The 27481-nt window shown below is 36.3% G+C and overlaps 1 protein-coding gene across 3 annotated transcripts in view; it reads left to right on the top strand.

Moving 5' to 3' along the window:
- Window positions 1–27481, top strand: part of UBTD2 (ubiquitin domain containing 2) — a 61626-nt gene that overhangs the window by 4790 nt on the left and 29355 nt on the right. Inside the window, exon 1 of one of the 3 annotated variants that reach the window (XM_078150548.1) lies at window positions 20554–20648. The exons of the other annotated variants lie outside the window; for them this stretch is intronic. The gene's annotated coding sequence lies outside the window, so the exon portion shown is untranslated. Of the gene's footprint in view, window positions 1–20553; window positions 20649–27481 lie in introns of those variants that run through there. 3 annotated transcript variants of the gene reach the window in all.

Genomic DNA, 27481 nt, shown 5'->3' with positions numbered 1-27481 from the left:
TGGAGAGATATTGCAAAAGTGAAATTGACAGGCCTTGGCAACAGCTTGGGGTATGGGGGTGGGGGGAAGATGAGAGTGAAAAGTCAAGAATGACATCCGAGGTTATGACCCTGATGGACTGGAAGTATACTAGTGCCATAGTTTATAATAATAGGAAAGTTGAGGATGAGGTTGGGGGAAATGTAATGAGTTTGGTTTTGGACATTTTGAATTTAGGATATCTACTGGACATCCAGTTTGAGAAGTCTGAAAGGCAGTTGGAGATGTGAGATTGGAGGTCAGCAGAGAGATTGGGGCAAGTTAGGTAGATTATCAACGAGGAGGTGGTAATTGAATCTCTGGCAGCTGATGAGCTCACCAAGTGAAGTAGTGTACAGGAAGAATAGAAGGTCTAGGAGAGAACCCTGTGGGACACCTATGGTTAGAGGACATGATCTAGGTGAAAATCTAGCAAAGGAGACCGAGAGGAAGTAGTCAGAGAGGTAGGAGGAGAACAGAGGGTGGTGTCCTAAAAACCTAGAGAGAAGAGAATGTCAAGGAGTGACCAGCAGAGTCAAAGGTTGCAGAGATGTCAAGGAGAATGATGTCCTCATAATCATATGTCTTTTCCTAATTAGTGTTGGACTTACTTCCTTGAGGGAGACTAGGCAGTTTTCTTGATAAGATGATATGAATAAGAATGTCTTCCATCATATAAAATTTTCATTCTCTGCCCTGGTAACTTTTTAATCAAAACTTTCTTTGCTGTTCTATTCCTAGAATGCAGTTCCTATATATTTTAGCTATACTGATAAAGTCTCCTTTTGTTATTGATGCCTAATTTTAACTGAAATAGGTAGATCATCATGATTATGTAACCACCCAGCTGAAACTTCTCTTTTCAGAATTACTAATGATTGCTTCATCGCCAAATCTGCTGGTCTTTTCTTCATCCTTCTTGACGACTCTGTTGCATTTGACTCTGTTGACCATCTTCTCCACCTGGTTACTTTGTCTTCTTTGGGATTTCTTGACAGTATTCTCTCCTGGATCTCTTCTGTCTGATGACTTTTCACTTTTCTTTACTCGATCATTATCCATATCATGCATCTTGACTATGGGTGTTTCCCAACACTGTGTCCTGTGCCCTCTTTTTTTCTTTTCTTTGTACACTCTCAGTGACCTCTTTGGCTCCAACGAGTTTATTTACATCTCTATGCAGATAACATGCAGATCAATATAGATCCAGCCCCAGTCCTACAGCACCAACTGCCAAGTGGACATTTCAAACTGCGTGTCCCAAAAGACATCTCAGATTTAACATATCTAAAACAGAAGACATCTTTCCTCTCAGACATTTAGATAGCACAGTGTTTTTAATACTGGGCCTTGAGTCAAGAAGACCTGAGTTCTAATTCAGCCTTAGACACTTACTACCAGCTGTATAATCAGGGGCAAGTCACTTAATGTCTGTCTGCCGCAGTGTCCTTACTTGTAAAGTGGGGATAATAATAGCACCTGCCTCCCAGTTGTTGTGGGGATCTGACTAAGATAATTATAAAGTGATTAGCATAGTGCCTGGTACTTAGTAGGTACTTAATAATTACCTGTTTCCTTCCAAACTCCATCCCTCTTTCAGACTTGTCTATTTCAACTGTTCTTCCAGTCTCCCAGGATCTTAACCTCAACATTGTCTTTGATTCCTTACTCCACATATTTAATCAGTTGCCAAATATTGCCATTTTTCTTTTCTTTACTCACATTACCACTTTAGTTCAAACACTTATCACCTCTCACCTAGATATTTTTTATTTTTTAAAAAATTTAATTCACATAACAAAAATTATTTCCTTTTCCTCTCATTTTCCCCTCATTGAAAAAAAAAACCCAAAATCTTGTAATAAATAAATATAACAAAACTTATAAGTGTGAAGAGTCAGGCAAAATTGCCTATATTTTTATCAGTTAACTTCATAGTAAAACCAAATTAGGTGTTTTCTTCAAAATTATGAAATTTTAAAAGTAACTCAAATTGTATTCCTCAACATCATATTACTTTGTGTTTTAGTCCTGTTCAAGTCTTTATGACTCCATTTGGGGTTTTCTTGGCAAGGATACTGGAATAGTCTGTCATTTCCTTCTCCAGCTCATTTTACAGATGAGGAAACTGAGGCCAACTGGGTTAAATGACTTGCCAGGGTCATACAGCTAGTATCCGAGGCCAGATTAACTCAGGAAGATGACTCTTCCTGATTTCTGGGCCCTGTACTCAATCTGCTATACCACCTAGCTGCCCTCACATTACTTTACAAAAAAAAAATCTTTAAAAACTTAGAATCATGACAGCACTTACAAGATGAGTGTCAACCTGATTTGAGGGTATGTCAGCTTTCTTACTGGTTTTCCTGCCTCAACTCTTGACACACATGCCACCCCCCAACCTCCCTCCTTCAGTCCATCTACCACACAGATACCAAAATGGTTTTCCTTAAGTACAAATCTGACCGTGTTACTTTCCTTCTCAGAAAATTCCAGTGTTTCCCTGATATAAAGTGTGAACTCTTCTGTTTGTTTCTTAAAGACTCTTAACAGCCTGACCCAGGCTCATTTGACATCACCGCTCTGCCTACACGCCCTGATCTGCCCACGCTTGGCTAGCCCTCCGTTCCTCACGTGGAACACTCACCTCCCGTCTTTGCCTTTCTGCACTGCACATCCTGCGCATCTCTGAGTTGTTCCCTCCTCACCTCTGCCTTGGAGTGTCCCTCTCTTCGAGAACCACCTCAAGTGCCACCTTCTATGTGAAGCTCCAGAGACTAATGCCCGTCTTCCTTTTTACTTTGTCTTTATTTTCTTCGTGGTCTGCGTATACTTGCCTATCGATGTATTTTTTCCGCTGTTAAAATACAAGCTCTTTGAGAGCTGGGGCTGTTTCATGCTTTGTACCCTCTGAGTCTGGCATAGTGCTTGATTGTTAGACGCTTGATAAATGCGCAGTCGTTAATTGGTTGTCTGTTAACAGTTCACTACGCTCTGGGGCGGTGGTGGGGAACCTGTGGCCTTTTCGGTCCTTAGGGCCGTTTGACTGAGCCCACGGTTTACAGAACAAATCCTTAATCCTTTTATTAAGGGGATTTGTTCCGTGAAGTTTGGGGTTCAGTCAGAGGGCCTCACTTGAGGACCTAGAGGGCCACATGTGGCCTCAAGGTTGAGGGTTCTCCCCCCACCCCTGCCCCCCACCTGCTGGGGATTTCATTTGTGTTTAACATTTCTTGATAGCTTCCTGTGTACGGTTCCTCAGTAATATTTTAATGATATCATTGGTCTGGGGGGGATTGTAGTTTAGGTATTTTTCATTGCCATCAACTGTTGCTGAATCTGTAGGCCTCTTAAAATAATACCCATCTATCATCTCATCCTATGTGACTCTTGTCTGTGTTTTCCAGTGACTCTACCAAAGGGATTCTACTGGATTCTGGCTGCCCCACTCAAGTTTGGGAGCCTTCTACTACATGTCTTGATTTTGCTTGAAAATTAGTGGCATATTCCTACATAGTAATCTACTTTAGGTAAAAAGTATTGAATAATATTAGAAATAGAAAACGTGGTGATTGGTGAAATAAAAGTCTTCATCAGTGATACATTGTAGCTTTCTCATACCTTCCATTTATCTGTTTGTTGTCCTTTGGATGGCCCAAGACTTTTAATTCTTCAGACACTGTGGTATTCCATGCCTTGCAACCATACAGCATTGCTGGAAGAATATTGTTATTACAAAGATGGGTTTTTGTTTCAGGGAGAACCTCAGTACGGTCATTAAAAGCACTGTGCAGTTTCCGAAAGACAGTCCAGCCCGTTCTTTTCTTGCTGTTCAGTTTGGGCCCACTGTCCACATCCCATGTCTATTCAAGATAAGTGTATGCGCTGATAGACCAACTCTGTCAGATTGCACAGACAAATAGACATTTCGTTTACTTGTTTGTTCTTGTCTGAATAATTGTGCCAACCCCTTTTGAGTTATTATGTATCTCATTTGGGAACTCTGCAGGGTTTAAGGGGGCTCATTGTCATGGACAAGCAGCATCTAGATGACTTCGCCATACCTAAGGAATTTTTTTTCTATTTGGACTTTACTCTGGATTCTCTGCGTGACAAAGACAAACATCTTTGACCATCTGACCATCTATATGTGCCCCAGTTTTATGGCCAGCCTGATATTAATTACTGAGGGGTCATCTTGTAAAGTTCTCTTTTATATCAGAAGAGCTTGTATAATTTATAGGTATGTGTTAGAGTCACTTGTTGGAAGAGAGCCTTTAAGGTGCTGTTTCATATATATATAGTACCTTTAGCGTTATAAAACTAATTTGTAGCTTTTAGTTATATTAAGAGCACTGTTTGCTAGTTATTTAAAAAATGCATGTTTTTAATAAAAGTTGATCCTGGGACTTCCATATATCAGTATTGAAGAATGTAATGGTAATGTAGATATGTTTTTCATATCCACATATACTTGTTAATGGTGGACAGCAATTTATTCTGGATAATCAGTAAAGAACGGCAATTTCATTAACTGTATGTACACAACCAGATTGTACTAATGGTAGACAAAGACAGATGGATAACTGGAATCCATTCATAAGTCTTAGTCCTTTTAGCTAATAATTATAATCTCTTCCTCCATGAAATTTTAAACCTTTGCAAATAGAAAAACTGATTGCTTTAAATTGCTTTGCCTTTTATTTTCCCTTTCCACTCCACAGAGAAAAGTACTGATGACCAGGAAAATGCTATTTTTTTTTTAAAGTAAGCTTCTGAATCAAGAGTTGAACACACCTGGTAGGTATGGCAATAGTTTTATATCTGTTTAAGTAAAAAAAAATCAAGACATACATATAATTTGAATGGCACTATATTAGGTACTTTGAGAATGCAAAAAAAAAGGGTAAAAGGACTCAAGTGTTCTTAGTGGTGGGATAGTGTTAGAGAAGGCTTGTTCAGTGAAAGATGACTGTGTGTCTGTGCTCTTTTGGGTAGGAAACCAGCGATAACCATTCTGGATAACTATTCTACTTTGATAGGGAGAGATAGGGAGAGAATTTAAGGAAAATTGAGGCAGCTATTTGGAACAGATTGGAGTTGTAACGGAGTGATACTTTGGAAAAGAAATGAATTGTCTTCAGTGAGAGGAGTGAAATAGCCCAGAGATATTCTGGCATAAAAGTTAGTGGACCATGAGAGAAAGAGCACTTTGATGCAGAATGCATACTGTTTGGGGAAGAGATTTTTGAGTTGGCATTGTTAAAGTCATAGCAAGTCTGGAGGATTGCTGTAGAGACTGCACCCTGCTAGGATGCCTTAGTTTTCACAGGATTTTTAAAATTCAAAGCGACTTTAGCAGTCATCTAGTTCAACTCATAAACTAAGGAAATTTCCACTATAACGTAAGTGTTAATTGGTCATTTAGCCTCTGCTTGCAACATCAAATGAAAGAACACATCAGCTCCCGAAGCAGTCCATTTTTTACTAATTTCTAACTTGTTTGCTCTTCACATCTTCCTTCCTTGTTCATTACTCTGGAGCTGACTAGAAGATGTCTAATTTGTTTTCCACGTGTCGGTCTCTTCAGATACTTGAGCTTAACTATCATGTCCCTTTGAGTCTTCAGACTATTTTTCTATGATAGGGACTCAAGGCCCTTCACCGTCTTGGTTGCCTTCCTTAATAATATAATAATAATAATAATAAGAAGAAGAATCATAGCTAACATATAGTGTTCACTATGTACCAGACACTATGCTAAATACTTACACTTATTATTTCATTTGATCTTCACAATAACCCTGGGAAGTAGGTGCTCTTATTATCCCTATTTTACAGATAACAGAAACTCAGGCAGAGATGAAGTGGCTTGTCCAGGGTCACACAGCTAGTAAGTATCTGAGATCAGATTTAAACTCAGATCTTCCTTACTCCAGACTCAGCACTCTATCCATTGTGCTATGTAGCTGCCCCTGGTCCAGTCATGCTCGATCAACTTTAATAGACTTGGTTCTTTGCAGCAATACAATGATCTAAGATGATTCCAAAAGACTCACAATGGAATATGCTGTCCACATTCAGAGAAGAAACTATAGAGTCTGAGTGCAGATCAAAGTATACTGTTTTCACTTTTTTTTGTTGTTTTTTTCATTCTCGTGGTTTTCCGTTTTGTTCTGATTCTTCTTTCACAACATGACTAATGTGGAAATATGTTAATATGATTGTACATGTATAGCCTATATCAGATTGCTTGCTGTCTTGGGGAGGGGTGAGGGGAGGGGGGAACTAAGAGGAAAATTTGGAACTCAAAATCTTATAAAACTGAATGTTGAAAACTAAAAAAATAAAAATAAATTAAAAATAATAATAATTAAAAAAATAAATAAACTGTCATACTTGGAACTGAGCACAGTAATTGTAGATGTGGTCTAACCATGGTTTGAGGATGAAGGAACTCTCATCTTCTTATTCCTGGAGGCAGTACCTCTTCAAGAAGCCCAAAATCACATCTACATTTTTATCTGCCTCATCACACTGCTGGCTTGACGTACTGCACTTGCTATCCACTAAAACTCTCATACCCTTTTCAGGCATATTGCTGTCTAATCATGCCATCCCCATTCTGTGCTTGTAGGAAGTTTGATTTTTTAAAAAACCCAAGCTTAAGAGTTTACCTCTATCCCTGATTTCATCCTTTTTTGTTCAGCCCAGTGCTGTAGTCTGTCAAGATCTTTTTGGATATTGGTTTCTGTCATCCAGTTCTGTCCTTTCATCTTGATACTATTCCTTCTATCTGTGTGTTGTCTGCAAGTCTAATGAGCATGCCATATATGCTTTTATTCAGGTCTTTGATAAAAACATTCAATAACACAGGGCCAAGCACAGATCTTTGGGGTACTCTACTGGATACCTCCTGCCAGGTTGGCACTTAACCATTTAAATATTACTGTGTGCTAGGCCTGGAGATACAGAGACAAAAATGAAACAGGCATTGTCATCCATAGGATTCCCCTGATAAAACAGTTTAAAAAATAAAATAAGATTAGGCATAACTTGTTCTTCGTGAAGCTGTGATGTTTCTTTAATTCACCATTTCCTTTTCTAGTTGTTTAATGATTATCTCTTTAATGATCCATTTTAGAGTGGGAATAGGAAGGAGAGAAGGTGGATTTTTATTTGGGGAAAAAAAAAGGTTACAAAAATATTCTGAAATTTTTATAAGAATTCAAGTTAATCTCATTGATCTATAATTTGAAGATTCTTCTCTTTGTCTCCAGTCCTGTGGTGTAGCTCTACTGTTTTCTGTAGTCTTTCAAATATTATTGCCAGTGGCTTAGCAGTGACATTTGCCAATTGGTTCTGTACCTATGGATGTGGTTTGTGTAGACCAGGTGACATGAATTCACCAAAGGTTCTTGCTATGTCTGTCCTTACCCTGAGTATCAACTCTCAATTAGCCACTTTTCTGTCATTTCAAGTGCAAAGGTCATGTTTCTTGGCAGGGAAAACAGAAAAAAGAAAATTGAGCATCTCTGCTGTCTCTCTTGTCAGTTTTCATCTAAATTCTTCCTTAAGTTAATTAGAGCAATTATGGAAAGTTGTAGAGACTTAATAGAGAAAAGTCGTTTCTGTTTCAAGATAGTTTGTGTGACAGACATAAATGGGGCCACATTTTCTAACAGTATTTTTAATCTCTAATTGTAATTCACTTACTAACCATGATGCTAATTATTTTAATGGTTCACATCAGGCAAAAATGATAGTGAACCTCTACTGCTCTGATAGAGGTCAGATTGGAGGGAGAGGATTGAAGGAAAATAGAAATATCAGTTAAAATAACAGGAATCTTGTTACCCTTGACTTTTGATATCCTTATTCCAATCTTTATTATTTCTTTTTACCTACATCCTAACAACTCTAGGTTCCTTTTTTTTAAAAAAAACTTACCTAACTTATTAAGCTCTGTAAATGAAAAGCTTTGGTAGCACCTTTCAAAAAGAAATATAATTAAGTTCTTTATTTTAAGGGATGTTTTTCTGGGAGAAGCAGTGAAAGGAGGGATGTTAGGGGAAATGTAGGAGATGTAAAAATAAAAGATATCAATAAAAACTTATTTTAAAGTGGGATATAATTAATGAATGGCTTTATAACTTTATAACTAGCTTTATAACTATGGATGTTACCAGTAATTTTGTGAATGAATTAATACCAGTCGTGTTCGTGTCCTCTGACTTACGACCAAACCACTTCCTTTCTATGTATCAAATAGCTTGTATACTGCTATGTTTTCCTGTTAATTTGGCATGTTGACAAATTTGTCGTTTCTTTAGTTCTCAAATTTTTCATTACCAATAGGTCACTTGAATGGTTTGTCTAAATTCGGTGGACCCATTGTACTTGCTTCCTCCCACCTTCTCTACTTAACTTCCTGCTTTGAATTAAGGGACAGTCAGCAAGCTTCTCATGCTTCATTGATAGTACAGAACTCATAGGCTGAAAACTTTAATAAAGTGTATGTACCATGATGCGTGTATGTTGGCCAAAAAAACAGTTCGTGTTCATGGTTATGTCTCAGTTACTTTGGTATATAGTTAACCAAGCTAAGTTTACTTTTCCTACAGTAAGGTGAACTGAGATGCTAAAATCCTATTGAAAACACACAGGAAATTATAATATTTGTGTGTGTTTATGTACATATGTATTTATTTTCTGTATGTATACATGTAAATATATAAAATGTAGTCCAAAAATTTGGAAAATTCTACTGGAATAGCAATGTTCAGAAATAGCATATTTCTGTATCTTGAATATGAAGTCAGATGTCTAGGGAAAGAGAAACATTCAATTACTGAACATTGAGTTGCATGATTTTCATTTGTATAAGACTTTGACGCTCCCAGAACCAGGTTCTCCTACCTTTTCCACGTGAGGAATTTACATCAGCTGAGCATGTCAGTGTATTCTGCATGTGTGCCAGTTCCCATTTCATATAGTTTGATATCTAATATTGCCTAGACCCACTGCGTTTTCACTCTTTCATTATTTTCCTTGATATTCTTCATCTTTTGATCATTCAAATGAAATTTTTTTCCTAGCTCTGTTAAGCAATTCTGTAGTACTTTGGTTATGGCAAAAAATATTTGCTGCATGAGTTAATTTAGGTAATATTGTCATTTTTTTATCTTATTGGCATGGCCCAACTATGAGAAATTAATATCTGTATTTAGATTTGTCTTTATTTCTGTAAAGAGTGTTTTGTAGTTAAAGTCACATAATTTACTTATGTGTGTCTTGGTAGATGTATTCCCAAATATATTCTATATTCTGTAGTTATTTTGATTGAAATTTCTCTCACAGCTGGATTTTGTTGGCAGTATACAAAAAAGCTGATTATTTATATGAGTTTATTTTATATCTTGCTACTTTGATATTGTTATTAATTGTTTCAGTTAATATTTTAGTTGACTTCTAGGGTTCTCTAAGTAGACTACAGAATTATATTCCTAAAGCATACTCTGAACATGTCACTTTCCTACTTTTTAAACTCCGGCCCTCCTGTTTACCTCCACATTCAAATAAAGAATCCTCTGGCATTTAACTTTCCTCTGTACAACTCCATTTCATGCACCATGTGGTTTGGCCAGACTGCCCTCTCGTTTCCCACTTCTGTGCTTTTTGCCCTGGCTGTCCTTAATCCTTGGAATGCTTTTCTTCCTCACCTCCACCTCCCAAAATCCCTGGTTTACTTCAGAGATCAGTTCACGTTCCAGTTTCTACGTGAGATGTATCCTTATTGCCCAAGATGTTAGCATCTCCCATACACCCTTACCTTGTATTAATTTTGTGTAGACTGTACTCATTTACATATTCATCTTCTCCCCTCATAAAAAGGCCCTTGAGGTCAGGGATTGTTCCATTTGTCTCTGCAGCCCAATTGCCTTGCATAGTGCTTGACATATAGTAGGAGATTAATAAATTTTAAATGATTGATTAATTCTGAAAGTTCTCCAATTCTAAATTCTCACACATTGCATATGCTCACAGTCTATTAGCTTCCCCATTATGCATCATATTCGTGCTCATTGATATTTTCAGTCTGTCTCAGCATAGGAGCAAAGAGAGTAGTGTTACTTTTGAGGTTGAATTTGCTTCTGCTTCTACTCTCACTTCCCAACATCCTTTCCAGTATTTCCCATTAGGAGAAATAAGGTTGCTGGAGCTAGAGGGACTGCAGAGGTCAGTAGTAACAACAGCAGTGGGAAATTATTCTTCTTTTCTTACCAGTGGCAGCAAAATCCTTGACCTCTTTAATGTACAGAGATAAGGGAAAATTTTCTAAAATATACTGCAAGAAAAAAAATTCAAGTAGCGAAAACCCAAATTAGAGTGTTGTTGGATTAGTAGTACTCTCTGGGTGAAAAATAACAACCTAACTAAATCCAGCAATGAGAACTTAAAATTTTCTTCACCTCCTTATTCCTACTTGAATGATAAGAAGTCAATTTTATATAGTACTTTACTACTTACAAAATACTTTCTTCCTTACAGCCTTGTGAGGTAGGTGGCACAACTATTACTCATTTTCAAAATGAAGAAACGGGCTCAGAGGTTGTAGCTTGGCTTTAAGTTATGTCAGAACTAGGACTAGAGCCTGTCTCTGGCTCTAAATCTTCTGCTCCTGACATTGTATGCTGAACTATCTCACTCAGAAAAATTCTTTGCTAGCTTCTATTGTCTCCCCTCCTCCTTGTTTTTTAATTAAATATTTTTGTTACATTTTGAGTTCCACACTGTCTCCTTCTCTCCCTCCCTACCTCTCATTAGAGAAGGCCACCATTTGACACAGGTACACACACACACATGTATGTGTATGTAGGTATATGTAAAACTATATTGTGCATACTTCTGTTTATCAGTTCTTTCTCTGGAGGTGGATAGCATCTTCCTTCGTCGATCCTTTGTAGTTGATTTGAGTATTTACTATTCATAATAACTTAGTCATTTAGTTATTCTTCGAACAGTATTGCTGTTACTGTATATAATATTCGCTTGGTTCTGCTCATTTTACTCTTCATTATTTCAAGTCTTTCCATCTTTTTCTAAAAATCAACTGCCTCCTCTTTTCTGATAGCACAGTAGTATTCTATCACAATCATATACCACAGCTTAATTATTCATTCTGTAGTTGATGGGCATTCCCTCAGTTTTCAGTGGGAGCTGCTGAAAATATTTTAGGACATATAGGTTCTTTTCCTTTTTTCCTGATCTCCTTGGGAAACAGACCTACTAGTGGTATTGCTGGACCAAAGGATATACACAGTTTGATAACTCTTTGGTCATATGAAATTCCAGATTGCTCTCCAAGATGGTTGGATCACCACACAGTGTCACCAACATTATTAGTGTCCCAATTTTTCTGCATCCTCTCCAACATTTGTCATTTTCCCCTTCTGTCATTTTAGTCAGTTTGATAGGTGTGAGCTCAAAGTTGTTTTAATTTGCATTTCTCTAATCAGTAATGATTTAGAGCATTTTTTAATGTAATGATATATAGCTTTGATTTCTTTATCGAAAAATTGCCTGTTCATATCCTTTGATCATTTATCAATTGAGGAATGGCTCTTATTTCTATAAATTTAACTCAGTTCTTTATACAGTTGAGAAATGGAGTCATTATCAGAGAAATGTGCTGTAAATTTTTTCCCACAGTTATGATTACTATATATTTCCCTCCATCCTATTTTCCTCATTTATCCTACTCTCTCTCTCTCTCAACCCTGTCCATTTTTAAATGTTTTGCTTTTAACTTTTACCTCCCTCAGTGTGCCCTCTCTTCTATCAGTACCCCTTCTCCCCTTTTCTCTTATCTCTTTTCCCTCCTATTTTTCTCTAGGGTAAGATAGATTTCTATACCCAACTGAGCGTGTATGTTATTCCCTCTTGGAGCCAATTCTGATGAGAGTAAGATTCATGTACTCCCCGCACACCTGTGCCTTTATCTTCCCCTCCACTGCAAAACCTCTTTTGTGCTGCTTTTATGTCAGATAATTTACCCCATTCTGCCTCTCCTTTCCCCTTTTCCCAGTGTATTCTTCTTTTTTACCCCTTAATTTTATTTTTTTAGGTAATTATCCGATTATATTCAACTCACTTCCACGCCCTCTGTCTGTGTATATTTCTTTTAATTGCTCTAATAATGAGGAAGTTATAAGCATAATTTTCCCATGTAGGAGTATAAACAGTTTAACCTTATTGGATCCCTTATGATTTCTCTTTTCTGTTTTTCTTCAGTGAATTTTTGTTCCTCTTTTTCCATTTGGAAAATGCTTTTTAAGAAGTTATTTTCTTCAGTGAATTTTTTTACCTATCTTTTTCCATTTGGCTAATTCTGCTTTTCAAGGCATTCTTCTCTTCAGTGGATTTTTGTGCCTCTTACCATTTGGCCTATTCTGTTTTTTAAGGTGTTATTTTCTTCGGTATTTTTTGTGCCTCTTTTACCAAGATGTTGACTCTTTTTTCACGATTTTCTTGTATAATTCTCATTTCTCTTTCCAATTTTACTTCTATCTCTCTTACTTGATTTTTAAAATTCTTTTTGAGTTCTTCCATGGCCTGAGACCAATTCATATTTTTCTTTGAGGCTTTTAATGTAGCAGTTTTGACTTTGTTGTCATCTTCTGAATTTGTGTTTTCTACCCTTTCGCTGTAGTACCTTTCTATAGTCACAGTCTTTTTCTGCTGTTTACTCATTTTCCTAGCCAATTTCTTGACTTTTAACTCAATGCTAAAGTGGGACTCTGCTTCCAGAGCAGAGGAGGCACTGCCCCAAGCTTCGGATTTTTTGTACAACAGTTTTCAGAAATATTTCTGGGAACCTATAAGTTTTCGGTTCTTCCAACATGATATGATCTAGGGAGGGGTGTGTTTACTACTCTCCTGGCCTGTTCTCAGGTGTGTGAGTGACCACAAGTACTCTTTACCACCCCAGAACTGAGACCAGGATCCCAGCTTGCCTGTGGACACAAGCTCTGATGTGTTCTCCTCCCTGCTCTGGAACTGAGGATTGCGACCCAGATCCAAGTATGAGCAATGCAACACAGTCCTGCCCGTGATGCCAGCACAGGGGCCCCTGTAATATCTTTCTGACTAGTTGTCTGACCCTCTTACTAGCTGGGCTGAGAGGTCCGGAAACCGCCACTGCTCCTACTGATTCGGTTGCCCCTGAGGCCTACTGCTGGTTTGTTGGGGCACTGCCTCAGCTGTACTGTGCTGCACTCTTACTCTGGTGCAGCAGACCTTTTCAGCTGACTTTGTAAGTTATTTTGGGCTGGAAAGTTGCTTCACCCTCCTTTTTTGGGTTCTGCTGCTCCAGAATTTGTTTTATGGCATTATTTAAAGTTTTTTGGTTTCTCTGCCATCTTGGCTCCTCCCCCCTTTCTAGATAATTAAAATAATTTTTTTGTAATTTAATTGGGTGGTATTGAATAATTAGATTAAGTTAGGTAGAACTGTGATTTTTCTTATATTGGTTCTGCTCACCATTGAACAATTGATATTTCTCCAGTTATTTATTTGTATAAAAAGTGTTTTATGACTACATTCATGTGGCTTCTGGGTTTGTCTTGGCAGGTATACTCCCAGGTATTTTATGCAGATGTCTATGGTTATTTTAAATGGGATATCTTTTACTTTATCTTCTTGCAGGATTTTGTTGGTAATATATACAAATGCTGATGATTTATGTGGGTTTATTTTATATCCTGCTGCTGCTAGAATTATTGTTTCAGTTAGCTTTTTAGTTGAATCTCTGGGATTTTCTAAATCATATCATCTGCAGAAAGAGATAGTTTTATAACCTCAAAGCCCATACTGGTTCCTTCAATTTCTTTTTCTTCTCTTATTGCTAGCATTTCTAATACAGTAAGAAATAATATTGGTAATAATGGGCATCCTCTTTTCACTGCTGATCTTACTGAGAAGGCTTCTCGCTTATCTCCATTAAAAATAATGCTTGTTCATGGTTTTAGCTAGATGCTTCTTATTATATGTAAGCTTTTAAATATTTTTATTAATTTAGTTTTCAACATTCACTTCCATAAGATTTTGAGTTTCAAATTTTCTCTCCCACGCCCCAAGATGGCATTGCAGTGTGATTGATATAGACTGTACATATACATTCATATTAAGCATGTTTTCACATTAGTCATGTTGTAAAGAAGAATTAGAACCAATGGGGGGGAACCAGGAGAAAGAAGAAACAAACAAACAAAAAAAGAGCAAATAATAGTATGCTTCAATCTGCATTCAGACTTCAAATGTTTTTAATAGAAATGGGTGTTACATTTTGTCAAAAGCCTTTTCTGTATCTATTGATATAATTATATTATTTTTGTTACTTTTGTTATTGATATCCTTCCCCCTTTTCTCCACTTCTCTCCTTCTACTCCCCAATTCTAGTGCAAAATGCAGTGACAGAGTGATGTAAAATAGAGTATACTTTCTTAGAATTTTATAATGTTATAGGGGATGTGGTTCACTTATCCAAGTCTTTATGAAATTTCACTGTACGTCTCTTAAAACTGCTTCCTGGTCTTATACAGAGTCTGCATTCTCTTTTACATGAGAAGTCTGCAGTCCTAAATTATGATCTCAGCTTTGGCATATTAGAAAAATAGTTCTACCTTTCTGGCTCTCATTTTCCTGTTCTGTAGAAGGAAGGAGTTGAATTAGATAATTTGTAAGCTCCTTAGCATTCTGATATTCTGTCATTGTATTTCCCATGCACCTGTGGCTCTGGAGTCTTTGTTTCGCACATTCTCTTCTCCTGGCTCACTTTTCCCATACCATGTCAGCATATCAGGTTTTGCTTTAATTTTCTTTTAAAAAATTAGCGATACACATCTATTGTCTCATCTTCATTTTGTTTCATATTTTTCTTTTCCCTCTTAGTGGGTAATTCATACATGTTAACTAGTTGTTAATATTTTTTCTATAGAAGACTTTTATGTGAATTTTAAATTTTTATTTAATAAATTTAGTTATTTTGTTGTAGATTACAGAAAATGCATAGAATCTAGTTCCTTTTGCCTTCTGTATCAGTTATTCATTAAGTCTTTGGGCTACTGAGCTTTTCACTTGTTTTTGTTCCACCTTTTTTAATGGTACCATCAGTTATTAAAAGTGTAACACTTTGCTTGTCCTAACAGCAAAAATAGATAATATGAGTTTATAGGTTAAAATGGTCGATTATAGTATAGGTCAATGTAGAAAAGAACATGCAGATGAAACTATATTGATATCAAATTAAGTTGAGTAAATAAAATACAGTTGCCACTGGTATGTAGTTGTGAAATACTACCTCCTTTGGTTTGATTAAGCTTCTCTATAACAGCTGTTTAGAACATGGTACAGCAGTCAAGGGCTCCCATGAACCATAATTTGTTGACCTGTACTCTAGGGGAGCAATTGAAGGGCTTGGCATAAGGGACAAAGCTGTTTCCAAGGCAGCTTAGCTAAAACATAGAGGTGAGGAAAAGAGGTTTTACAAAGTAGCTCATAACAGTTTATGTCACTAATTAAGTTTACTAATTTGCTTAGTATAATTTTATTTACTGTAAGTTCTTTCTCTCCTTTACATCTTAAAAAACACTCTGACATCATCCCCAATTCCTGTAGTCTCTGATGAAAAGGTGACTCTTCTCACTAAGAACAACCTCTTTATATGTACCCTCTATGTGCACTATTTTCTGCGTCCTTCAGCAAATTGCTCCCATAATCATCTCTTTTGTCTCTAATCTGCAATATCTCACTAGTTACTGGTTCCTTCCTTACTGCTTACAAATGTACTCCAAGTCTCCCCCAGCCTTAAAAGCCCTGATTTGACATATCATTTGGGGAATGGCGCTAAACAAATTGTCCCTGAATATAGTGGAATAATATTGTACTGTAAGAAATGCCAAACATTATGACTGGAAAAGAAGTATGGAAAGACATAAGTGAATTGATGCAAAATGAAGTAAGCAGGACTGGAGAAATAATACGCACAGTGACTACATCAATATAAGTGGAAAGAACAACCACAAAACAATGAAGGTGAGTGTCAAAATGATAAAGAGCAAGTTCGGCCTCAAAGCAGACATACAAGGAGAGACCTTCCACTAGTTCTTTGCAAAGTGAGAGGCAGGGGGGAGAGGAGATGGATAAGGAACGTTACATATAATATCACCCTTTAAAAACAAATTATGGATAGGTTTTGCTAACTTTTTTTCTTCTCCCCCCCTCAAAATTCTCTGATTGGGGAGAAGGGGGTTAGAGGTAGAAACAGGTGATTAAAAAACCAAAAGATGTCAATAATAATCTATTTTTAAAACAACAACAACAAAAAGATTTTGTCCCCTACTCCATAGCCATAAAAGTCATATAATTTGCTGCTTTTCTAATTTTTAATGGTATGCTTGTTAATATTCAAGTGATGTATCCACTTTCAGTTTATTAATGGAAAATGCAATAAGATGTTGGTCTAGCCCTAATTTCTAACAAACTGATTTCCATTTTCCCAGCAGTTCTTATCAATTAGGGAGTTCTTTACTAGGTAATAAATGTTTTGAGATTTATCCCAAACTGTCACACATGGATTTCTGTTGTGTGCTTTACTCCGTCTCAAAATAGGAGTTTTATCTTCATGATGGTGACCAGAAATCCTCTGGACTTTTGCGAATTGTTGAGCTGCTAAAAATTAATACACAGAATTATTTAAACAAATTATACTGTGGAAACTTTATTCCAGATAAGTTGTGATTGGATTCTGTCATTTTTCATTCTTACCTAAAAACTCAATGGAAAAACCTCTGAATTCTGTAAATATGAAGTGAAAAAGCAGAGATGACCATTGCATGTAGGAGATGTAACAGGAAAAGGAGCTCAGGAGAAAACAGATATCAAATTCTTCTGGATTGAAAACTGAGTGACACCTGTAAGCTGTAACAGGAGATTTGAAAATGAGGAGAATCTGCTGTCTGCTAGGTAACTGAAATGCAATACTGGGCAAAGCTGGGGGCGGGGCACTAGGGAAGGGAGGTATGGAGAGGAGAGGAAGAATGACTTTCTGAACTAGAGACAACAGAGAAATAAAAACAGGTTCATACTTGTGCTCAGTTTTTAAAAAGCAAATCATTCTAACTATAGCCTAATGAAAAGTTCTGTTCTGTGTATAGTCTTGTAATAAGCAGAGATAACAAGTAAAGTGAGTTACAAAAATGTAGATAAACTATATTTAAGGATTATATTATAGAAAAAATATTATGGGAGCACTGAATTAGAAAGGATTGGATTCATACACATGTGACAAAACTTAGATTTCAGCTTTTGTCTAAGGTGTGAAGATAGATGTATTTTGAGCAAGGGTAGATCAACTTATAGTAGAACATAAATAAGGTTTCATGTAAAGCAGAAAGTAAAATTAAAGGAAAATTGAGGTTTAAGGTCAAATTCATTTTACTTTGAGGAATAGTTCTGGTCTATTTGAAGGAGAAGAGTATAAAATATATTGGCAAACTACTGAGTAACAAGATCTTGTGGAAGAATGCAATGTAATTTTAATGAGTAAGAAAATATTGATCAGCATTGTTTCTGAATCTTTTATTGCTATTTTTTATTAGTGTGCATTATTTATCTTGCCATCTGTCATTTTGATATTGATCCCCAATACTGAAATAGACTTTGGCATTAAAAAATATATACAGAACCCATATTGCTTTGTCTTGACAGTTTTTCTGATATGTACTTTTAAATCTTCTTTCAAGGCATGATTAGAAGACTGTACATTATCATTATCCCCTCATATTTTATTTGCATTTTTCCCTGACAGTGCTGGCCAAAGAGAATTGAAGCTATCATTGCCATCTAATTTTATATTTAGAGTATATCATCTCAAAATATATTAATTTTTACCACATATCAATGTTATGATAATGTAATATTATTTCAGGAAAGCGCCACAGCAGTGATACTAAAATCCAAAAGAGGGAGGCTTGCACAGATTTATCTAAGTCACTCAAGAACATTATATAAATTTGGATGTTTTCCTCTGTCCAAAGAAAGGACATGCAGAGTATTTTCTTAATAACCAGTTCATGGCCATTTATAATTGGATAAGTGAACAAAAGATGTAAAGAATCTTCTCGGAAGAAAAATTGCGAAGTATTCAAAACCATATGAAAGAATGGTCCAAATCATTAATAATTGAAATGCAAATCAAAACAAACTTACTCTGTAAATTGGCAACGATGACAAAAATGGTAGTAATTGTATTGGAGGGGTTGGGAAATTATGGGTACACTAATAGTATTGTTGGGTGCTACCATTTTGGAAAGGAAGTTGGAGTTATGTAAATAAAATGACTAAAATGTCCATAGCCTGTAAGCCAGAGACTTCATTCCTAGGCTTATACTCCCAAGGAAGCAATTGATGAGAAGAAAATCCCCACGTACATCAGAATATTAATAGCAGTTTTTGTGATAGCAAAGAGTTGGAAACAGAGTAGATGGAGAATAGCTAAACAAATCGCAATGCAGTACATGAATGTGATGGAATATTACGATACTGTAGGAAATGATGTTTGTGATGAATACAGATAAACATGGAAAGATCTACATGAGCTGATGCAGAATGAAGTGAGCAGAGCCAAGTAACAGTGTACACTAGGGGTGGGGAACCTTTGGCCTTCTAGGTCCTTGGGTGTGGTCTTTTGACTGAGTCCATGTTTTACCAAGCAAATCCTTTTATTAAGGAGATTTGTTCTGTTAAGTTTGGATTCAGTCAAAGGGCCACACTTGAGGACCTAGAGGTCCACATGGGCCTTGAGGCCACAGGTTCCCCTACACCTGGTCTGTACTATAACAATATAATATTGTTGTTCAGTCATTTCAGTTGTGTCTGACACTTTGTGACCCCATTTTGGGGTATTCTTGGCAAAGATACTAGAGTAGTTTGCCATTTCTTCTTCCAGCTCATTTACGGATAAGTAACTGAGGCAGACAGGTTTAAGTGACACTAGTAAGTGTCTGAGGCTGGATTTGACATCAAGAAATGAGTCTTGGGGCAGCTAGGTGGTGCAGTGGATAGAGCACTTGGCCCTGGAGGCAGGAGGGCCTGAGTTCAAATCCATTCTCAGACCAGGCACTTGACACTTTCTAGCTGTGTGACCTTGGGCAACCTTAACCCTGATTGGAAAAAAAAATAATTAGTATTTGTTATATAGGATGGCTTTCTGGGAAGAAGGAGGGATGCTGGAGACAACTGTGAAGATGTGAAACACAAGACATTAGTAAAATCTTAATTAAAAAATAATTTATCAGTTGACTTCATATCATGGATTATTAGAAAATGAAAGCCATAGAAAGGGACCTAGGTTTATTATCCTTGGGGATTATTGATGAAATCTGACTTTGAAGAATTTTTGTCTCATCTTTGCTGAAGGGTATCTCAAGCAGTTTGATCAACTTGCTTTGCAGAGTACTTCTAAATTCTGGCGGTGGCTACTGTCCCCCAGCAGGAGCTGTTACAGACCTGGTGACTCCAACAGAAGCTTTTGTAACCCGTCTTCTAGCAGCCAGGCTTATTGACATGTTCTAGTAGCACATTCTAGCATTGCTATTTAAATTTGAAAGCAGAGATAGAAATTAAATATCAGGTCATGTTTCTTTACTGTGCTTTTGTAATGTTTTATGTTATAATAATCTGTGTCGTATTTCCTGATAAACTAGAAGCTCCATGAAGGCATTGAACCTATCTTGTCTAAACCTCGTATATCCTCCAGTGCTTCACAGTTCTCCACGGTGTTTACTGAATGAATGAACGAGTGAATGGTTCATACTGGGGCGGTAATCTAAGAGTAATCTTCCAGGTCACAAAAAAAATATTAAAAAACAAACAAGAATATTAAAGCCCTTGAGCTTTATATCTAAATCAGAAATGTAAAAGAATATGTATGTTTACATATTAAATATATATTTTGAAATATGTGAAAATATAAAAGAAAAAATTTATTCTAGTATTTTGGTACTTATTTTTAAATTTTTTTAAACCCTATTTTTCATGAGAAATTGATGACTCATATTCTGTTTTTGTGTTCAAGGAGATTTAGGGGAATTATTGATTTTTAAGCAGTCTTGGCTTTTGATTTTTCCCAGGGTAATAGGAATATCATTCTCTCCTCATTTAAAAGTGGAGCAGTATTTTGGGGGTAAAAATAATGATGATAGTAATAATTGTTAACCTAAGCAACTTATAGGTAAAAGGACCTATTGAACACCAAATTCTGTTTATTCATGTAAACATGGTATGAAAATCTGTGTATAAATAACTACTTCTACTTTTTTGTTTTCAGCATTGGTAAGCACACATTTTCATGAATCAAAATAATGGTTATATAATATATTTCAGTGCTAATTTGCTAGCCATTCCTACATTTGATCAATGTTTTTGCTCTTATAAACAGCATTGTATGAAATAACTTCTTTCTGAAAATTGGCTTGCCATATGACCTGTGGACAGAGTATGTATTTGGCCACATTAAAGACTAAAGGGACTGTATTCTGAGACCTGATCTGAAGGAAGAGGCTAAAAGGGTGCGTGTTTTTACACACACACACACACACACACACACACACACACACACACACGTGTATGTATGCATGTACACACGTGAGTGGCATATATATCCGCATATATGTTTGCATGCAGGCATGTATACATTTACCAAATATAAAGGGAATAGGCAATTCACACAGTGAATAGCATGAATTAAGTTTCAAGATAACCATTTCTACTATGGTATATTTTAGTGCAGTATTTAAAGGATCATAGGATTTAGAGGTGGAAAGTATCTTAAGAGATTATGTAGTCTTTTTCTTTTTTCACAGATAAGAAAACCAAAGTCCCGAGTCAAGTAATGACTTGCCCAATATCAAATCGGGTAGTAAGTAGCAGAACCAGGATTGGAACCCAAGTTTTCTGACTCCAAATTCTTTCTACTCTATTCTGTTGAAAATTTTCTTCTGTATAGTTTCCAGAAATTTGCTGTTAGGTATGCTCTTTTATTACGGCTTCAGGGGATAACACTTTTTCTCCACATTTTTAAAAAAGTGATATAATGTACAAAAACTCATTTCTTAATTTACTTTCCTAATCAAATTCCTCCATAAGATGAGGGATGGCTATACAGTAATGCAGATGCCTTGTATTTGTGCAGTTTTAAATGGTTTTTGGAATATTATGATGCATGTTATCATATTTGATCCTTGTGTATACCCTTGGAAGCGGTAAGGCAGAATGGATTGTATTAGCTCCTTTTTATAGATAAAGAAACCCAGAAAGATTGAGCAACCAGCCTAAGGTCATGCAACGATTCTTTTCTCTTTTTTTTGGTGAGGCAGTTGGGGTTAAGTGACTTGCCCAGAGTCACACAGCTACTAAGTGTTATGTGTCTGAGGCCAGATTTGAATTCAGGTCCTCCTGACTCCAGGACCAGTGCTCTATCCACTGCACCACCTAGCTGCCCCAGGTCACACAACTCTGAAAGGTCAGAGCTGATATCAGAACATAGATCTTGTGATCTGATTTTTTTCCATTATATTAGTACTGCCTTGATATTTAAATATTAAAAACCTTGCAAGTTCCTTCTTCTGGATCATACTATATAGGGACAGCTAGGTGGCATAGTGGACAGAACTCCGGCCTTGGAGTCAGGAGGACCTGAGTTCAAATGTGACCTCAGACACTTGACACTTACTAGCTGTGTGTCCCTGGGCAAGTCATTTAACCCTAATTGCCTTACCAAAAAAACAAAAAAAAAATCGATCATACTATATGTAGTTCTTTCTTCATCACTGTCACTATATGGCAGCTAGAAAGTAGAGAGGTGATTAGTGCAGAGATTCTCAACCTTTTTTTGTGTCATGGACCCTGTTCCCTTCTCAGAGCAGTGCTTCTAAATGCACAAAATAAAATACGTAGGATTACAAAAGAAATGTTGAATACAGCTATAAAAATGTTAAGCAAATTCGTGGATCCCAGGTTAAGAATCCTGGCGCTGGTGTTTTATTTTTGTTCGTATATTAAAACACACTGGATACTTGCTTACACTATTTGTGTAAGGCAGTATTCATCATGTTGGGTTGATCTTAGATTCTGTTCATGGGACTTTATTATAAAGTGCTTCCTGAACAGCATGAAGACTAAAAAAGACAGCATTATATATAGTAACATACTAAAATGTCAACTGTCTTGACCCCTTTAATTATATATTTTAAAAATAGTTTTTTATTGATGTCTTCTGTTTTTTACATCACCAAGTTTCTTCTAGTATTCCTATTCTTTTTCCTTCCCAGAGACATATCCTATAAATTAATAGTATTTTTAAAGACAAGGAAAAAAGGGGAAAAAATCACCATAAATTATTAACATGTCAAAAAAATCTGAAAATATGGTATAGTATATAGTATATAAGATCTTTGATCTTAGCAAAGAAGTGGAAGTTATATTTCTTTTCAGTCATGCTTAATCTTTATAATTTTGCAATGTTCACTTTCATTTTTTTGTTTATGCTGTTGTAATCATTGTGCTGTTTTCTTGGCTCTACTTCACTCTATCAATTCATGCAGATACCTCTATGCTTCTTTATATTCATCACAGTCATCATTTCTTATAGCACAATAATATTCTATTACATTAATGTACCACTGTTGTTTAGCTGTTCTCCAATCATTGGGGATCTACTTTGTTTCTAATTCTTTGCTTTCACAAAAAGTGCTAGTACAAATGGCCTCCTTGGTAGCAGAAGCCTAGCAATGGAATTTGAGTGAAAGGGTATAGACATTTTAGTCATTTGTGTGTATGTATGTGTGTGTATGTTATTAAGTATTTCTCAATTACATTTAAACAATTTTAACATTCATTTAAAAACATTTTTGAGTTCCAGATCTCTCCTTTTCACTCCTTTGCCACTTCTTGAGAAGGCAAGCTGTATGGTATCCATTATACATGTGAAGTCATGCAAAACACAAATTTTAGTAATTTTAATTTTATAATCCAAAATTGATTCATAACTCCACCAACAATGTACCCACAGCACCAACTTCCTATATTTTGTCAACTTTGCCAATTCTCAGGATTTGAGTAAAATCTTGGGGCTGTTTTGACTTGTATTTCTCTTATTATTAATGATTTGAAGCATTCTTTAATTTGGTTGTTAATTTGCAATTCTTTCTTTGGTAACTGTTTATATCCTTTAACCACTTATGTATTAGAGAATGACTTTACATATATATATATGTATGTATACACACATATACATAATAAGCATGTATATATATGTTAGTTGGTTTTGTATCTTGAATACCAAACTCTTATCAAAACTTTATTCAGTTTTTTACCTCCATTAAAGCTGCTTCCATTATCTTAGATATATTAATTTTGTTCATGCACATGCTTTTCAGTTTCATGTCATTAATTATATTTATCTTATTTAAAAGTCCTGAAGACAGCTGTTTTTTACCTCAATATAAGCAGGTATCTAATCTAACTCTTCACTTTTACGTCACAGAAATTAAAATGTAAACTTTGAAGTTGAAAGAACAGCCATGATTCTCTTTGCTGTGGTCTTCCTATCAGAATGTGGCGTCCTGTTGTTAAGTTCATGTTTCTTAAGAGGTGGGCGATGAAGATTGGGTGGGCCCGCTCCCTGGGCTGGTGGGTGTTGGTGCTGTTTTTTGACGCGTGGCAGCTGCTATGAGGCTATTCTTGGCAGTTGCCTTGTTTGCTTAGTTGGTTAGCTCATCAATATAATGGATATAATGGTGCCAAAGCCATGAGTTTTCCAAGGGCTATTTAGCTGTGTTTGAGAAGTACTGTGGTGGAAAGATATGATGTCAGAACATCTGGGTTTCAGTCCTAGCCATTTTACCTGCAGTATGTCCCTAAACGAGTCACTTGTGTGGGGCCCAGTTACTTCATCTGTAAAGTGAGCGTTATAATAGTTGTACTATTTAACTGAAACGGTTACTGTGAGGCTCAAATTAAATTATTTAAAGCACTTTGTAGAATAATGTAGTGGTCTGCATTATTGCTATTGCTGCCTTGTTTCGTGCTCCTCACAAATTGTTACTTCCCCATGGGCAACTTTCTCATAAACGTGCCCTGTTGGCCACAAGAAGGGAGTATAGGAAAGAGAATGTGAGTAGGTTAGAGTCAGTCATCCCTGTTTACTAGAAAAACAAACACCTTCAAAACATGTTCCCTGACAGGTCTCTAGAGTCATCTTCATATAGAAATACAGCACACTTTTTTCTAGGCCATATTATTATTTTAAAAACATTTTATTTTACCCTCAATTACATGTAAAAACAATTTTTAACATTTAAAAAAAATTTTGAGTTCTAAATTCTATCTCACCTTCCCTTGCCTCTTCCTGAGATGTTAAGCAATCTGATATAGGTTATACATATGCAGTCATGTAAAACATTTGCAGGTTAAGTCATTGTGTGCAAGAAGACTCGAACAGAAAAGAAAGACAGGCAATGAAAAATAGGATGCTTCAGTCTGTTTCAGACAACATTAGTTCTTTCTCTGGAGGCAGGTAACATTTTTCATCATAAGTCTTTTGAGATTGTCTTGGATCATTGTATTGCTGAGAATAGCTAAGGCATTCACTGTTGTTCATCATATAGTATTGCTGCTGCTATGTACAGTGTTCTCCTGTTTCTGCTCACTTCGCTTTGCATCAGTTCATGTAAGTCTTCCTAGGTTTTTCTGAAATCATTTGCTTGTCATTTCTTGTAATGCAGTAGTATTCCATCACAATCATATACCACAGCTTGGTTAGCCATTCCCCAACTGATGGGTATCTCCTTGATTTCCAGTTCTTAGGCACCACAAAAAGAGCTGTTATAAATTTTTTTTTTGGTAAAATAGCCCCCATACACACACAACTTTTAAGAAAATTTCTTTAGGATACAGATCTAGGCCATACTGTGAATAGAGGTATGATCTAGTAGAAGTGCTGGCATCTTGAGAATTGGGTATGTTAACTGTGTTCTGAGCCTTGGTTTCTTTATCTGTGAAATGAGATTGTACTACATAATCTCTAAGTCTCTTCCAGGCCAAAATTCTTTTGTTTATTACTATATCTATAACTGAGAGGAAACAAAAGTTATGCTATTGATGAAATAGTAATCATAATACAGTGATGATGCTAATCCTCCTGACACTGCTGCCACTCTAGTGTAGGCCTTCACCACTTCATGCCTGTATCTTCCATTTAGCTGCTAAAGTGATTTTCCTAAAACATAGGCACCTCACCCAATTGGATATCAATAAAATTGTGTCACCTCACCCCACCAAATTCAATAAACTCCACTGGCTCTCAGTTGCCTTCAGCATCAGATACCAAATGTTTGTCATTCAAAGTCCTTCAGAAATTACTTCCAATCTCCTTACTCCTCAACTCACATACTCTTTCTACCCAGTGACACCAGCTTCCTGGCTGTTCCACAAACGGGACCCTCCATCTCTTGCCTCTGGGCATTCTCTTTGGTGTCCTCCATGTCTGGAATACTCTCCCTCCTCTGCTCTGACTAATGACCTCTCATAAAGCCTTCCTCAATCCCTCTTAACTCCAGTGCCTCGCCTCAGTTAATTATTTCCTGTTTGCTACACATACCTTTGCGTTGTATATATTTGTTTTCATGTTGTTCTCCCTCAATTTGTTAGATTGTAAGCTCCTTGAAGACATGGACTTTTGCCTCTTTTTATATCCCTAGCATTTATTACAGTTGCTGACTCATCAAAAATACTTAATACGTATTTATTGATTGATTGATTGAGAATAAGTTGTAGGTATTAAAAAGCTCTTTGGCTAATTCTTCCTTGGACAGCCTTTTTTTTTAATCAATTCCTATTTCCATAGATCTTTATGGTTTATTTATAAAATATTTTGTTTAAAAAAAACTGACACTTTTTAAAGGTTTGTAAAGTGCTTTGCATACATAATCTCTTTTGACCTGCATACCATCTCTATAAAGGAAGTCTTACTGATTTTAATATCCTTATTTTATTGATGAGCAAATTCAGGCTGAGAGGTTAAATGAGTTGCCCAGGTTTATACTAGTATGTTGAGGCAGAAGTTGTAACTAGGTCTCCTGATTCCAAATCTAGTGTTCTGTCTACTAAACTCAGTGACCTACTGCAAGTATTCTTTTATTGGTACAAAGAACACTATTCTTGAATAGAGGAGTGGATTTGAGTCCTGAATGTGTTACTTCCTAGTTGTATGACCAGTGACAAATTACCACTTCTCTCTTGTTTCCTTACCTACTTTACAGTATTGTGATATTAAATGACGTCATGCATATAAAGTGTAGTATAACCAAAAACATCAGGTGTTTTGAATATGAATCTGTTGTAGCTCACAAGAATGAATGAATAAGTGAAAAAAATTATTTAATAAACACTTTTGCCAACCACTGTGCCAAGAGCTGGGTATACATATACAAAAAGTAAGCTGGGTCCCCATTCTCAAGGAATTCACTCTCTAGATGGGGAGAAAACACATAACAGAAAGTTCAGCTTGATGGCAAATTAAAAGGCCCAGAGATCCTGATCGTATGGTACAGTAATGTCAAACTCAAATAGAAACCGATCATTTCACCATACATTTGACTAAGAAAACCACAAATTAGCATTATGTTATATATTTTTTATTTTGTTAAACTCTCAATTATATTCTAGTTTGGTTCATTCAAGTTGATACCACTGGTGTAGTGTATTGTAAGGAAAGGCTGGCAAGGCCCCACACGTTCGGTTACATCAGTCCATCAGATGACAGTGCTGGATGTCTAAAATGTGTACAGTCAGGGCAGTTTGTAAGGCCTTATAATCCTCCATCCAACTGGAAGGAATAGTTCATGGTTTCCATTTGATCTGAGCCATTTAAGCAGTCAAGCAACGATGAATTAAGACCAAAGAAAAGAGCAAAGCTTTTAGCCCTGGCTGTTTGACCTTAGGTAAACACCTGTGTCTCAGCTAGCTCCTTTGTCAAATGAGGATGATTCCCCTGTCTACCTTACAGTGAGAAGATTAAATGAAATTATATATGGAATTGTCTTTTGATTTACACTCCTCCCCCCTCCCAAAATAAAGGGATGGGAAGGGGGAAGAACAGAATCTAGTACTGTAGACCAATGAGCTTGGCTTAGATTCCTGACAAAAATTTGGTATGTACTTATTAAAAAGGATGTCTAGTGAACATTTAGAAAAGAAAGTTGTGGTCACAAAATGCCTGCATGGCTTCTTCAAAATGGTCGTGCCAGATTGACTTTGTTTCATTGTTTGAGAGTTACTGAAGTGGTAGTTGAAGGGAAGGCTGTAAATATAGTTCACCTAGATTTTTAGTAAAGGACTTAGA

The sequence above is a fragment of the Phascolarctos cinereus genome, unplaced genomic scaffold, assembly GCF_003287225.1.
Source record: "Phascolarctos cinereus isolate Bilbo 61053 unplaced genomic scaffold, phaCin_HiC Scaffold_2;HRSCAF=192, whole genome shotgun sequence".
NCBI lineage: Eukaryota > Metazoa > Chordata > Mammalia > Diprotodontia > Phascolarctidae > Phascolarctos > Phascolarctos cinereus.
This window is presented reverse-complemented; position numbering and strand designations above follow the sequence as displayed.